At 38.1% G+C, this 13,995-nt stretch overlaps 1 protein-coding gene across 11 annotated transcripts in view; it reads left to right on the top strand.

Annotated features, from left to right (window-relative positions):
- LOC141450977 (cell adhesion molecule 2-like) overlaps positions 1-13,995 on the top strand; it is a 673,919-nt gene that overhangs the window by 228,994 nt on the left and 430,930 nt on the right. The window lies entirely within an intron of this gene.

Raw genomic sequence — 13,995 nt, 5'->3', positions numbered from 1 at the left:
GAATAGTTGAAATTTCTGTCAATTGTAGAGTTTGTAGTAGTCTTCTATTGGACAAGATACTAAAATGTTCTGACTAATAGGGAGCAAGATACAGCCACTTCTAAATTCTGCTCTCCAAATAGCTCTCTAGTTGTAGAGAGCAAATTTCTGGACTTCTTGTAGAGCGCATGCTTTTTAATATCTATCTTCTTCCTTTGTGTAGAATAATTTGTTATCAGCAGCGCATGTCTTCTGTTTTTTCTAATTTATTTATTTACAAAGAAACTACTAAGTATTTACAGGAGTCCCAATAAGTAGTTCTAGCTCCTACACAGTCTTATTATTATCAAACAGGCTAAAGAGTAAAATTTTGATTAGAGGAAAAAATTGCATAAAAACCTCTACAATGTAAAATAAAATGCTAAAGCCTAAATTAAACTATAGTCTGAGTATATGTTTAACTCTTTTAGGTTTGTATTGAGAGTTAATATCGTATCTTCCAGTTTGGCTGTAAATAGGTATGTCACTGCCTTGCAGTTTGGTGAAAAATCTGTGTATTGTCTTTGATGTACGTGTAGTCGGTATTTTTGTGGAGCGTCTCGATTTAAGGGTACCTGGTTGAGTCGGTGGCCAGTCTTAGGAATTTGTTCTGTGTGATTTGGAGCGTTTTTAAGTTGGTATTACATGTTAGGTTCCATGCAGGGCAGGCATATAGCAACATTGGCCTTACAATTAAGCGGTAGATTAACAACTTGTTTGGGGTATCAATATTTGGAGTCCCTTGTTAACAGAGGAAATAATTTCTTGATAGCCGCTTTACCTTTGTTAACACGGTCATTAATGTGAGCTGTGGAATGTCACCCTCCTATCCATTATTAGACCTAGATATTTAATCTCTGCCTTCCAGGGAATTAGTTGTATGTTTTTTTTTAAACATCTAAGAGTATCATGTTAGACATAACTAAATCAGCTGATTTGGCAAAGCTCTCTGCGTTAATCGCGCTTTCTTCCTCAAAGATTTTCTTTCCTACAGATTTTTCAAAAAGTAATAGCATGATTTATCCTACGTTAGTTTGCTGCAACATATTGTGCGAACAATCAACGAATAAGTATTTTGCTCTTGATTTAAAAGAAAGTATAACTTTCTTGGACGAATCTTTCACTTCTCTGTCCAAATTGTTTTTCTTTGAACTTCCTATGGTATTACACACGTGCAAATAAATAATTTTCTATTAAGTAAATCCTTTTTTAGGGCATTTGAGAATGGATTAGAAGTGGTTCGCTTTCACAGTGTAATTTCAGTGAACGAACAGATTTTTGTAGATAATAATTAAATGTGTTTTTAAGTATAGAGTTAGAAAAAATGTATGCAATATTAGAACTTGCAGAATTGTAGTAGAGTGAGTGGAGAAATGCTAACTATGGAACCAACTTGAATTTTTTTTTTTTTAATTAAATAACTGCAACGTTCGCAACGTAAGCACATGGCTATTTGATTAGAACGGAAAAAAAAATAATTGGAAACTGTTCATACTTAAAACTATGTCATTTTTACTGACTGTAAAAGTGCTTTCATTGTATTTTGACAACAGCATACGAACACACATTTTCTAGGTCACGCTTGCTGAATATTGAATGAGGAAAAAGGCAATCCAGGGCTGGGCTATTGCAGCAGAACTGTTCAGTTAAAACGAGTTCGCACGTACTTAGACAATAATACATTTATCTGAACGATATCTTTATAGTATTGTCAGAAGACCTTCTACTTTTCAGGCCCTTCTAAAAGGTTTTCCCAGCCAATTGATTATATTTATCTATAGCTAAATTCAATTATTTAGTTTTTCCAGTTGATTGCAGTCCAAATGGGAACATTTAAATCAATATTTCATGACGGTTTTTAATTCTGACCATCTTGTAGCGTGTTCATTGGTTGATTGCTCAAGAATTAATTATTTTATCATTTTTCAAAGTGCCTTAACGTTTGAGTAGTCACATTTCCTGGAGTTAAATAAACCTGCCTCTTTGGGGCAAACTGATCTATTACAAAAATGTATGTTTAAAAAGTTTGATAATAATAATAATAATAATAATAATAGGGAAGGGATTAGCTATGAGGTTAGCATACTGGACTCCCACGCGGAGGTCCCGGGTTCGAATCCAGCAGCTGACCCTTAGATTTTCTCTTCCTAGGAGCTTCTTACAGCTCACTGTCCGGTGATGGACAGTGTTGTCTGTAACAAGAGAACACTGTCCGGAGGCCGGCAGTGCACTGGAAAAAGCTCCGGGCGCTAATGACCTCAGCTGTTGATGCGCCAAAAAAAAAAAAAAAAAAAAAAAAAATAATAATAATAATAATAATATTAACGTACCTACTTTTAAAGTAACAAGCAATACAGATTTAAATTTAAAGTCTTGAAATGCAAAAACTTTTTTTTGCGTTTATTTTTGCTACAATCAGCGCGTTAGCGCTATAAGTACAGTGATAACAGAGTAACATTGAATAACAGAAGTATACGAGTGGAGAAGTTACCCAGTGGTAACACTCCCAAATATCCCACTCTCTTCACTGGAGAGGAGATCACGAGGATCACTGTCTTTTAAAGGCGTCTTGTCCGGGTTATCAGGAAGAGTTCTAGAAGAAAGATTTTTAGCTAGAGGATTTATATGAGATTGCAGGTTGAAGTGGAGTTTTCTGTATCTTGTTTTAGCAACTTGTATGACAAAAGGAATGTTAAGGTTAGTGTTTGTAGTCAGGTTGGAGGCATAAAATGAAGCGTGTACAATAGTTCGAAGTATTTTAGATTGTAGAGATTGAATCCTTTGGAGATTGGAGCGTTTGGTTGAACCCCAAAGCTCTATTCCATACGCCCAGATGGGTTTCAAAATAGAAGTATAAATTAGTCTTTTGTTGTCCAGAGAGAGTTTTGATCTGTCTTCTGAGTAGTCTTTTAAGTAGTCGATAGCGTCTGTTCAATTCAGTTCTTTTAAGTCTAGTGTGGGGGTCAAAAAAATAAAGATCAGAAACCCGCACAACATTAAATCAAACTAAATCAGTTTTTACTAAAAATAACTATCAGTTTCTCAGAACTACAAAATTATTTTGCACAATGAAATTTTAAATGTATGAAGCAGAAGTGTGGGGCGCTCAACCAAATATTCAAATTGCAAATGCATACAAACCACTGGAATCCAAAATCTTACGCAAAATGCATCTTATTTAGTTAAAAATCTTACCATTCACACTTACCTTCACATCCCTTTTGTCTCTGATCTAATCAAAAGCATAAATCTCGATACCGTAAATTTCACAGCCTACTAGATCTCCATCCAAATCCTCTCTCGCAATAGCTCTCCTCTCCTCACTTTCCAGGCTTGTCGCTTGTAGTGGAAATGGCCTAGATACTTATTGATGTGAGTAAATCCACTGTGAATGCATTAGGTGGATTACATGACTTAACTAGTGAAATGAGCCAATAGGATCGAATTTAGTTGATAAAATATTTGTTGTAGTTGTAAATATTACTAATAAAGTAAATAAAATAAAATAAAGTAACTGGCATTCAGATGGAGAAATAATTGTTACAATTTAAAGTGAAAATAAATTGGTAGGGAGATTTTTACTTGAGGAAATCGTAAAATTGCTTTTCCACTTGGTTTTATTCGAAACCTAATTCCAAATTAGCAAAACGGATTAACAATTTTGCTATTACTTGCTATTTTTCCTTTTCCAAGAGAATTCTGTTAACATCATGTACCTAAAATATTGTTTTTTTTATTCATAGCTCCTCATCAACATCTGGTGGAAACACATTTTTAAAAAGAACTGTATTAGTTGAACTTGCTTAAATTCTTTCACTCTGTACATCAATCATTCCAAAAGTTAGGCAGCTTTTTCCTTTTTGCAAAAAAATAAATGAAAGTGAAGCTTTTTAGAATGGTTTGACAAATTCGTGTATTGGATTTTAAAAGGAAGGAAGAAGTTCTACTATTTGAAAAATTACCTCAATTCTGGAAAGAGCAATTGAACGGGGCCTTTCTTTCCTTCATGGGACAAGTAAAGAAATGGCACGATGATGGGGGGGCGGAATTGAGATAATATAAAACTCGATCAATGCTTACACTGACTGTCATAAAAAAGGGGCCCTCTTGCCACAGTACTAAACTTAAAACAGCGTCAACCTCCTTCTAACCACGTTCCTATTTCTTTCCCTTCATTACATCTAGTTATAATTTTTTTTTGTACTAATTTTACTCGAGCAAGTTTCCTCCATTTTGACAACTTTACGAAGTAATATATTTGATAGACGGTTAATTAATCCGCAAAACTGTAAAGAAAAATGTCTCCTATTAAAGCTTCTACTTACCATCTGATAAATTATCAGCAAACTATGTAATGTTGGCAACCTTGTCAATTTTCTTAATATTTCGTTTTGGAAGGCTGAAATAACTAAATTAGATAATATATTTATATTGCGAAGAGGCACTAAGGAGGTTATTTAGTGTTTATTGCCAAAAATAGTCATAATTAATATTATAAATAAACAATAATTATAAAAATAATTACTTTTCAGTAATTCGTTAAAATTCGACCGACTTTAACTTCTACTACCTAATAAATTCCTTCGGTTACTCAAGAAGCTGTTGTCCTATTGGACTAGGGTTCTGGCAATTGGAATAGAGTAGGTTTGATTGGTTTAATAAACTCAAACAACTAGAAACAGTAGGTACAGGAGGAGCAGACAGGAATTGGTTGCGGCGATGGCTGACTATTATCGGAGAGCCAAATATTATTTTTGAAACAGACGTCGCAATAATTAAGAAAAATATTCCAGATCTGATAGAGAAGTGGACAAATCATGTGAGATCTATTGGTATTCAAAGAGCAAATTAACTCCAGTTATAGTTCGCATATATATAGTGGGCTAGAGTACATTACATTCAATTGTGCGATCGACAAAATTGGGGTTGTGAGCCAGCTAAGAGTAGCAAGTAATAAAAGTCTGATTTAAAAGTGAAGGCTACCACTCTATAGATACGCAATCTGTCTGCACAATATGTAATTTATGTACGAAACTCTTGAACACCTTTTAATAGAATGTCCCATTTATCAACCAATTAGGCGCCACCATCTATCAGAGTTTGTCAACGGAAATGCTCTTAATAAATTTCTATGTATTAAAAATAAGGACCATCTAAATAGAATATATTTGTTTACAATAGAAGCATTAAAGATAAGATCATTTTGCCTTAACGAATAATTATTATTTTCTATTATTAAATTTTAGTTTAATATACTCGTATATATAAATTAGTTTAATTAAGTTTACGTATTGCATGCAGTTTATATTGATCTTTATTTTATTGCATTGAAAAATTCATAGCACAGAACACCTGTAATGTGTATATTTAAATACCAAATACAGAACATTTATCTATCTATATTTATCTACTCAAGAAGTTTATAAAGTAATGACTTACAGAATTGTGATATTTATAGATTAACTCCTTGTCAAGATCTTAGGGATATTTGTGGTTTCCCTGACTTGTCTTCTTGATCCATGTCAAGGGGCCAAACTGGAGGAATACGACTCAAACGACAGTCTAATCTCATCCAATTGTTCTGGAGTCCACTAGGTTTCTGCAATCACTTCCGTTTAAGTTGACCTTGTGGTCATTAGTTTAGATTAGACAAGGGCGGCCTCAAGGCCTACGCCACTGCGATCCCTTTGGATCAATAGTGGCTCCCCTCACTCTAAAGCTCACCCTCTAGACCTGTCATTTTAATCAGACTCTTAATTCTGGAGAGCGACTCTTGGGTAAAGCACACAGGCCTTGGTTTTTCCTCCCCGAGAAGTAACATCCTTAGCCCCACGAGTCTCTGACACTGACACAACACGTGCAGTGCCGTTTCCTCCTCCTCCTGACAGAACCTACAAAGGTTATCATCTGCCAGACCCTTGCAATGCATATGTTTTCTGAGCCTGCAGTGGCCAGTTAATAATTCTACGTACAATTATCCTCATAGCCCCACGGCCTTGACAGATTAATTCTGCAGTCAGCCTCGGCGAATAGCCTCTACTTCGCCTGTCTCTGCCCAGTGGTGGCAAGCCACCACTCCTGACACCTACTCTGCACCCATAGATTAATGGCCGCAGACTTAACACATTTCGAAAACTCAAAACAGGGCTCCGGACCAACGAAGTGTCCCGCAGAGCCTTACCGGGCCAATAAATCTGCCACTTCGTTTCCATTATGACCTGAATGGCCAGGTACCCAGACCAGAAAGACCTTATTTGGTCACTAATTTCCTTCAGGGCACCCAGACAGTCCCAAACCAGCCTTGAATTGACCTGGTATGAACCGATAGCTTGTAGCCTGACTGTCCGAGATAATCACGACCTTAGAATCAATAATTGCTCGTCCAACAATTTCGGCAGCACAGAACCTAATTGCAGCTAGCTCAGTCTGAAAGACTGTAGCTAGTTTTCCTAGACTAACCGAAAAGCTACATTTCGGATTCGCCCCGTACACTCTCGCTCCTACCCCCTCCTCTGTCTTGAAGCCATACGTGTACCACTGGAGGTCTACACCTCCAAGCATCTCGATCCCAAATACAGACTTTGAAAGGCTTGTTGAAGTTATAACTAGGAGTCATAAAGTCCGAAGGGAGGCCCAAAATAGGGTCCGCCTCCAGCTCCTCGAACAACTCTTGATACGCTCCTCCATGCCTAACGGTAATAGGAGCTTGTCCTTTCATAAGCCTAGTGACAACGGCCCTTACAACGCCTTGAATGTATATGTGCAGTGGGGGCAGATTTAACAAAATCTCCAAGGCCGCAGTAGGGGAAGTCCTCATGGCACCACTGACACTCAAGCAAGCCACCTTTGAATATCACTGAGTGCCCGGACTCCTCCCATCTGCAAAGTTTTCGCCCACTAAGCCCTTGTGGTCATTAGCGCGTGTATGAAAAAAAGAAAAAGGCTATAAATCGATCGACAATCTCGAATGACTTCCTGTCTATCAGGAGCCCGTTTGTCATGTCCTTCGCCAGGACAATGTCGCTGCTGTTCCACTATAAATTTTATTTTTAATATTTTCCTTTCAAATTCATATAAAGTCGCTTTTGAAAGTGGGATGTGTCGGACTTCACTCTGAAGTGCCATATTAACAAAATACCATAGTAAAATTTGTATTAGGAGAATTCGTTTTGAAAGAGTTCAGGAGATGGGTACTTCCCTGTAGGGCCACTTCATTGTAAGATACGATTTTACAAAGTGTAAAAGTTAAAACATGATCTTAAAATTCCCATTTTGAATAAAAATGCAAAAGTTAGGCATTTTCAATTATTAATTAAATTATTTTAAACTTCTTTTGACGTGAATACGTCTTTAAATTTGAATCATATGGTGGCAATCCAAAAAACCTAATGATAACAAAATCGGGGGATACAGTTTGGCATTATAGTTTCGAATCTATCGTGTAGATCCAAAATTAAATTAGACCACTCGATAGCCAAAGGATCAAAGAATTCATTACGATAAGCGAGGACTGTGACGTATCGCGCACGGTGGAGGGGGAAGCGCCGCCATTTTGAAATCATTTTGCTGCGTTTCGAGATTTACAATGAGTATAACTTTTGACTCAGAGAAGCTACGATGTTCGTTTAAGTTTTAATCGTCAGCTGTTGTCACAATCTATCGATTGTATATAAAACATTAGTGTAAAATAGTGACAGTGAATATAATAAGGTGTTAGAATAAAAAAATATCAAAGTATATAATGTCGGCCTATACGCGTCGAAAAGCAAAAACCAAATACAGAGATCATATACGGTTGGAAAGAGCTTCTCAAGAACAATCGAATGGTAATAATAAAACACCATATGACCGAGTCAAGCTGTGCCGGGAACGTAAAAGAATGAATGCGGCCGAGCGGATCAACGACGGTGTCAGTACATCTGCAGCTGGGGTGGTTGAAATTATGCAAGTGGATGATGAAATCGCTTCTACATGGACAACGGACTGTATAGGCATAGATTGTGTTCGATCGTCGATTTGTTTCCTTGATTTCATCCTAAATAAATAAATAACAATATTTTATATAAAAAATATAACCCTTTACATAAACGTATTCACGTACAACACACGGCCGTGTCCATGACACAGCCACACGTTAATTTTTTTTTAATAATAATTTTTGTTCATTGTTTTTGGTGATTGTTTCATTAATCCTAAGGGAAGATAAAGTATAGCCAATTTTAGCGTTAAATTTTTATTTTTAAGCTTTCGACCTAGGCAAAGGTTAGGCTTCAGCAAGCTTGGCAAAAAATAAAAAAAATTAACTGAAATTGGCATCATAATTTTTGTCGGTTAAAACTGAAGGTACATGTGACTCCAAAAATATTATGACCTTTTGGTTTTTTCCAAATGATTTTAGCAGTATTTTTAATTTCATTAAATCACTTCAAAACAGAATCTGGCATTTGCATTATTGTAAAAGTTTTCGCATGTTAAAGTTTTGTACCTAATTATGCCACAGAAATCCTATAAAAAGAGCAATACAACTGGGTCGCGTGTCTGTTGTGCACTGCCACCTAATTTACGCAGTTTTTAAGCTTTTTTTTTAAAGAAACTTTTACATTGTTATTCTTTATTTATAATAGTGGAGTTAACTGCAGAGAAATGTTTGTTTTTTTTTCTTCAAACTAAACTAACTTAAACCCGCTTTAGACTCTGCGCTAAATTTAGAGTGTTCATCTATTTCAATCTAATTAATCTGTACTACAATAATTCAGTAGTATAGCAGCATAATATTATAGTACAGCAGTAATTCTTAAACGATTGTCATTCTGTGTGTATCCCTATTAATGAATTTTTTGCCAACAGCTTCTGGTTTTTGGAAATCTGCGTCCGACGCTTTACTTTTATCGATTTTGTATGGGTTTCGTACGAGTTATTCAGCACTGTTCGTCGGTCTCACCCTGTGGTTCTATATCTAGAGATTTACAGCTAAATTCAGCGAGGGATATAGAGTAATTTTGAGATTTGTGAGTCCAAAAGATGAATGAAGGGGCCATCATATAGCTTCCGTTCAGTTTTTCTTTGTAATATTTTGATATAAAATTTAGTAGTAATTACCTTCATTTCAAAAAAAAGTATTTTAGATTTTATTGGAGTCAGCTGACTGCTCTAATGTAAGCAAGACGCGATTATTTATTGTGCTTATTGAAATTAAAAGTTTTTGGTGATTTATGGACTATTTGTGCCGATTTTTGGTAAGTACCTTACCTCAAGTGGTACTTGATTCTAAAACATTCTCCGGTACATTGTGTTCGGAAGTTTGATTTTTTTTTTCCTTCTTTTCCTAGTGACAATTTATTAACAATATTATTAGCTAGTTTTATGTGACATTTATTATTTTTAGTGAGTATTTCGGTTTTAGGATCTAATAAACTATAATAGCAGTAGAACTTATTTTAAAAAAGTTCAAAAAGTAATTGTACAAATTTAACCTGGACAGTAATTTAATTATTTTGTTTATAATTATAATCATATGTTAAATTGTAAATATTATTGTAAATATTATTATTAGTGTTAAGTTGTGTACATACGCATTTAGTTCGCTTTTCTTTTTTGTTTATTAACTTTTTATTACTCTCTTTCTGTTTATATTGTTATTCTCTTATTTATTTCTCTTTCACGATGAGCAATTCTAGTGACCGCACAGTAATAGCTACCTCCACGGACAACGAGTCCACTACGTCCACTTCTTACAAGAGGAACTATCCTTCCGGTGTCTCCCCCAAAAAAATCAAAAAAACCAAAAGTTCACGGAACGCCTCTGCCAAGAAGAGTCCTCAGTGCCCCATGCGCACTGCAACCTGCACTGCGGATCAACCGCAAAACCCTCCTGTTTTTGTTCAGCCAGCAACACCCCTCGCTCAGAAACCTGAAGTCTCAGCGACTGTAACAGCTCCCCCAGGAGTGCTAACCAATAATCCCTTCGCTCCTTTGGCTGATCTACAGGACATGGAAACTGCAGCGCCCGCCTCAATACGTGTCCACAAGCCACCTCCTATCTACGTGAAAAACCTCAGTCAGTACACTGTTTTATGCTCTGCATTATCGCAACTCGTGGGAAGAGATACCTTTATATGCAAAGCAAGAATCACAGATCTAGTCATACACGCAAAAACAATCGACAGCTACAGGGGTATCATCAGGTACCTCAAACAAAATAAAGCAGACTACCACACATTCCAACTGGAGGAGGACAAAGCCTACAGGGTAGTCTTAAGACACCTCCACCAAAGCGTGCCCGTAGAATATATAAAGGAAGAACTTAATGAGCTGGGCCACACTGTTCGAAATGTGGCACCAGTTATTCACCCAGTCACCAAACAGACATTGCCTCTCTTCTTTGTGGATCTCGAGCCACGGCCAAATAACAGAGATGTTTTTAATATAGAAACTCTTTGTTACTCGAGAATTAAGGTCGAAGAGCCACACAAGCAACGGATTGTTGTGCAGTGCAAGCGCTGCCAGGAGTACGGGCACACGAAGAGCTACTGCCAGCACAAACCAAGGTGCGTTAAATGTGCCGGTGAGCACTTTACTCAAGATTGCGGCAAGATGCCAACCACACCAGCCAAGTGTGCTCTCTGCAGCGGCGACCATACAGCCAGCTATAAAGGGTGTATGGTGTACAGAGAGTTGCAGCGAGCTCGGAGACAGCCTCCCGTGTACGAACATCGCTCAGCACAACAGAGTACTCCACAACCACCGCCGACAACACAACAGTCAAGAAACTTTCCTCCTCTGCATACTCCCATCACTAACCAAAATCTATCATATGCAAGGGTGGCCGCGGGACCTCAGCCGCCTCCTATTTCTCAAATGCCCACGACCTCATCCACAGGAGACATCAATACACTTCTCACAAGCTTCTTAACAGACTTCAAATCCCTCATCACACCTCTGATATCTCTCCTTACAACTGTCGTTTCCAGACTCCTTCCTAACCAATCTCCTTAATGGCTCTTTCACAACACTCTCTTACCATCATCCTCTGGAATTCTAATGGACTGACTAACCGCAGACATGAACTAGAAATATTACTACGAGACAAACGTATTGACATCGCCCTTATAACTGAGACGCACTTCACTGACAGATCAAGATTTTTCATCCCAGGATACACGACTTACAAGACCAATCACCCTGACGGAACTGGACACGGAGGAACTGCAATACTTATTCGAACTTCTTTACAACATTTCTTAATACCCTACAACGCTACACCCTTCCTACAATCTACAGTAGTCTCTTTACTGACAGAGCCCTTCTCCTACACTTTTGCAGCTGTTTACTGTCCTCCTAACCACAATATCCATCAAAACGATTTCTCATCCTTTCTCTCTTCTCTTGGGTCTCGTTTCATATGTGGTGGCGATTACAACGCTAAGCATCCGAGTTGGGGCAGCCGGGTGGCGAATCCGAGAGGTCGAACTCTTTGCACTATCCTCAATCAAAATAGTTACATTTCCTTATCCCCTTCTCAACCGACTTACTGGCCAACTTCTCCTCGCAAAAGACCTGACCTTCTTGACTTCTTTATCTGTTCTAATATTACCTCTTTACACACTGACATACAAACATTAAACGACTTGTCTTCAGATCATAGCCCCGTCATTCTAACCCTTGACATTCACCCGAAACAAGCTCTTCCCCGACAAACCCTAATAAACGGAACTATTGACTGGGACTTATTTCGAGAAACTCTTGACGAAAAACTGAACTTAAATGTGTCCTTAAAAACTCCTCAACAACTAGACGATAACGTGGCATACTTGACTACCGCTATTCAGCAAAGTATTTGGCATTCTACTCAACGGACTTCACATAACAGAACTGCACCATTACCTCTCAATCTACCTCTTCACTTGAGAGAACTGATAACGCGCAAACGTCGCGCTAGAGCTCTTTGGCATCGCACCAGATATCCCTCTCACAAAAGACTGTTTAACCAACTTACTAGAGAACTGACAACAAAACTAAGGGACTACTTTAACGACCAATTCTCTGATTATACACAATCACTTACAACTGAAGACAACTCTCTGTGGACAGCAACCAAAAGAATTCTCAAATACAGAAAAACTTCTCACCCACTAAGACGCCCGGACAATTCTTGGGCTAAATCCGACGAAGAGAGAGCCCAGTACTTTGCCGAACATCTTTCTACAGTCTTCACTCCTCATCCCGACGTACAAGACTTACAACATACTGAAAATATTCTCAAAGAACTGGAAATCCCTCTACAACTTTCACCTCCTCCTAAGCCATTCACTCCTAAAGACATCATGGACGTAATCAACTGTCTTCCCAAAAAGAAAAGTCCGGGCTATGATCTGATTACTGCTAACATCCTTTTACAACTCTCCAGGAAAGCAATAGTATTTCTAACTACTCTCTATAATGCTGTACTTCGAACCACTTACTTTCCTATTCTCTACAAATTCTCTTCTGTAACAATGATCCCTAAACCAAATAAACCTTCTCATTTCCCCAACTCTTACCGACCAATCAGCCTTCTACCCATCCTGGGGAAAGTCCTCGAAAAACTTCTACTACTCCGCCTCCAAACTGAAATAGCCCCTTTAAATATCATTCCTGACCATCAGTTCGGTTTTCGGAGTTGCCACTCGACTGTTCTCCAAGCACATCGAGTAGTTGATGTAATCGCTACTTCCCTTGAATTAAAGCAGTATTGCCCGGGTGTCTTCCTTGACATATCTCAGGCATTCGACCGGGTATGGCACGCAGGGCTGCTTTATAAACTCAAACGCCTACTGTCTTCTACCTTTTATCTCATTCTTAAGTCTTATCTCTCCGACCGTTTCTTCCAAGTTAAACAAGGTTCTTCTTCTTCTCTTATCCTTCCAATACTTGCTGGAGTTCCTCAAGGAAGCATTCTAGCCCCCTTACTTTATATTCTCTATACTGCCGACTTACCAACTCACCCGACTACAATTACTTTCACATTCGCCGACGACACTGCAATCCTTTCTCCTCATCTAGATCCTGTAATAGCATGCCGTGCTCTCCAAACTCACCTAAATCTTCTCGAGCCTTGGCTGCAAAAGTGGAGAATCAAAGTGAATGAATCAAAATCTAAATACATAGTATTCACTCTAAACAAGAAAACTCTCCCTCCTCTCTCCTTCCACAATACTTCTATACCAACGACTAACCAAGTACGATATCTCGGACTACATCTTGACAAACGACTGACGTGGAACCCACACACGAGACTCAAACGAATTGACCTCAATCTCCGATATAAAATGTTGAAAAGGCTACTCGACAAACGATCAAAACTGACCCTGACGAACAAACGATCTTTATATACCGCTCTACTTGCCCCAATATGGACGTACGGAATACAACTCTACGGAAGTGCCAAAAAATCGAACATCAACCGACTTCAGACCTTACAATCAAAAATCCTGAGAACAATAGTTAACGCTCCTTTCTACGTCTCCAATCATACAATACACACTGATCTCAATATTCCTCTCGTTTCTGAAATAGCACAATCTCGCTACACAAAACTCCACTCAAATCTACACAGTCATTACAACCCTCTTATCCACAACATGTCTACCACAACACTTCCTTCTAATCCTCATCGCAGACTAAAGCGGCGGTGGCCACGCGACCATCTCAACACAACGCCGACCTCCTAGGATGGTTGCTGTGTAAGCTTGCCAATCAGGCGAACTAACGGCTTCCATCACTGGATGGTCGTCGTTCACTCCACTCACGCCTCTTGGCGCACATGCATATGCGCGCGCGTGTATATAAGTGCATATATGTGCGTGCCCGTGTATTTGCGCCATTTCCTTACTCTCATCCCTTTTGCTTGTTATATCTATTATAGTTGCAAAATAAATAAACAAATTAAAAAAAAAAAAAAAAAAAGATTTTATTGCTTTATTCATGTAATTGACTCAA

Source organism: Rhodnius prolixus, unplaced genomic scaffold, assembly GCF_049639745.1.
Source record: "Rhodnius prolixus isolate KJV_2025 unplaced genomic scaffold, Rpr scaffold_8, whole genome shotgun sequence".
NCBI classification, from domain to species: domain Eukaryota; kingdom Metazoa; phylum Arthropoda; class Insecta; order Hemiptera; family Reduviidae; genus Rhodnius; species Rhodnius prolixus.
This window is presented reverse-complemented; position numbering and strand designations above follow the sequence as displayed.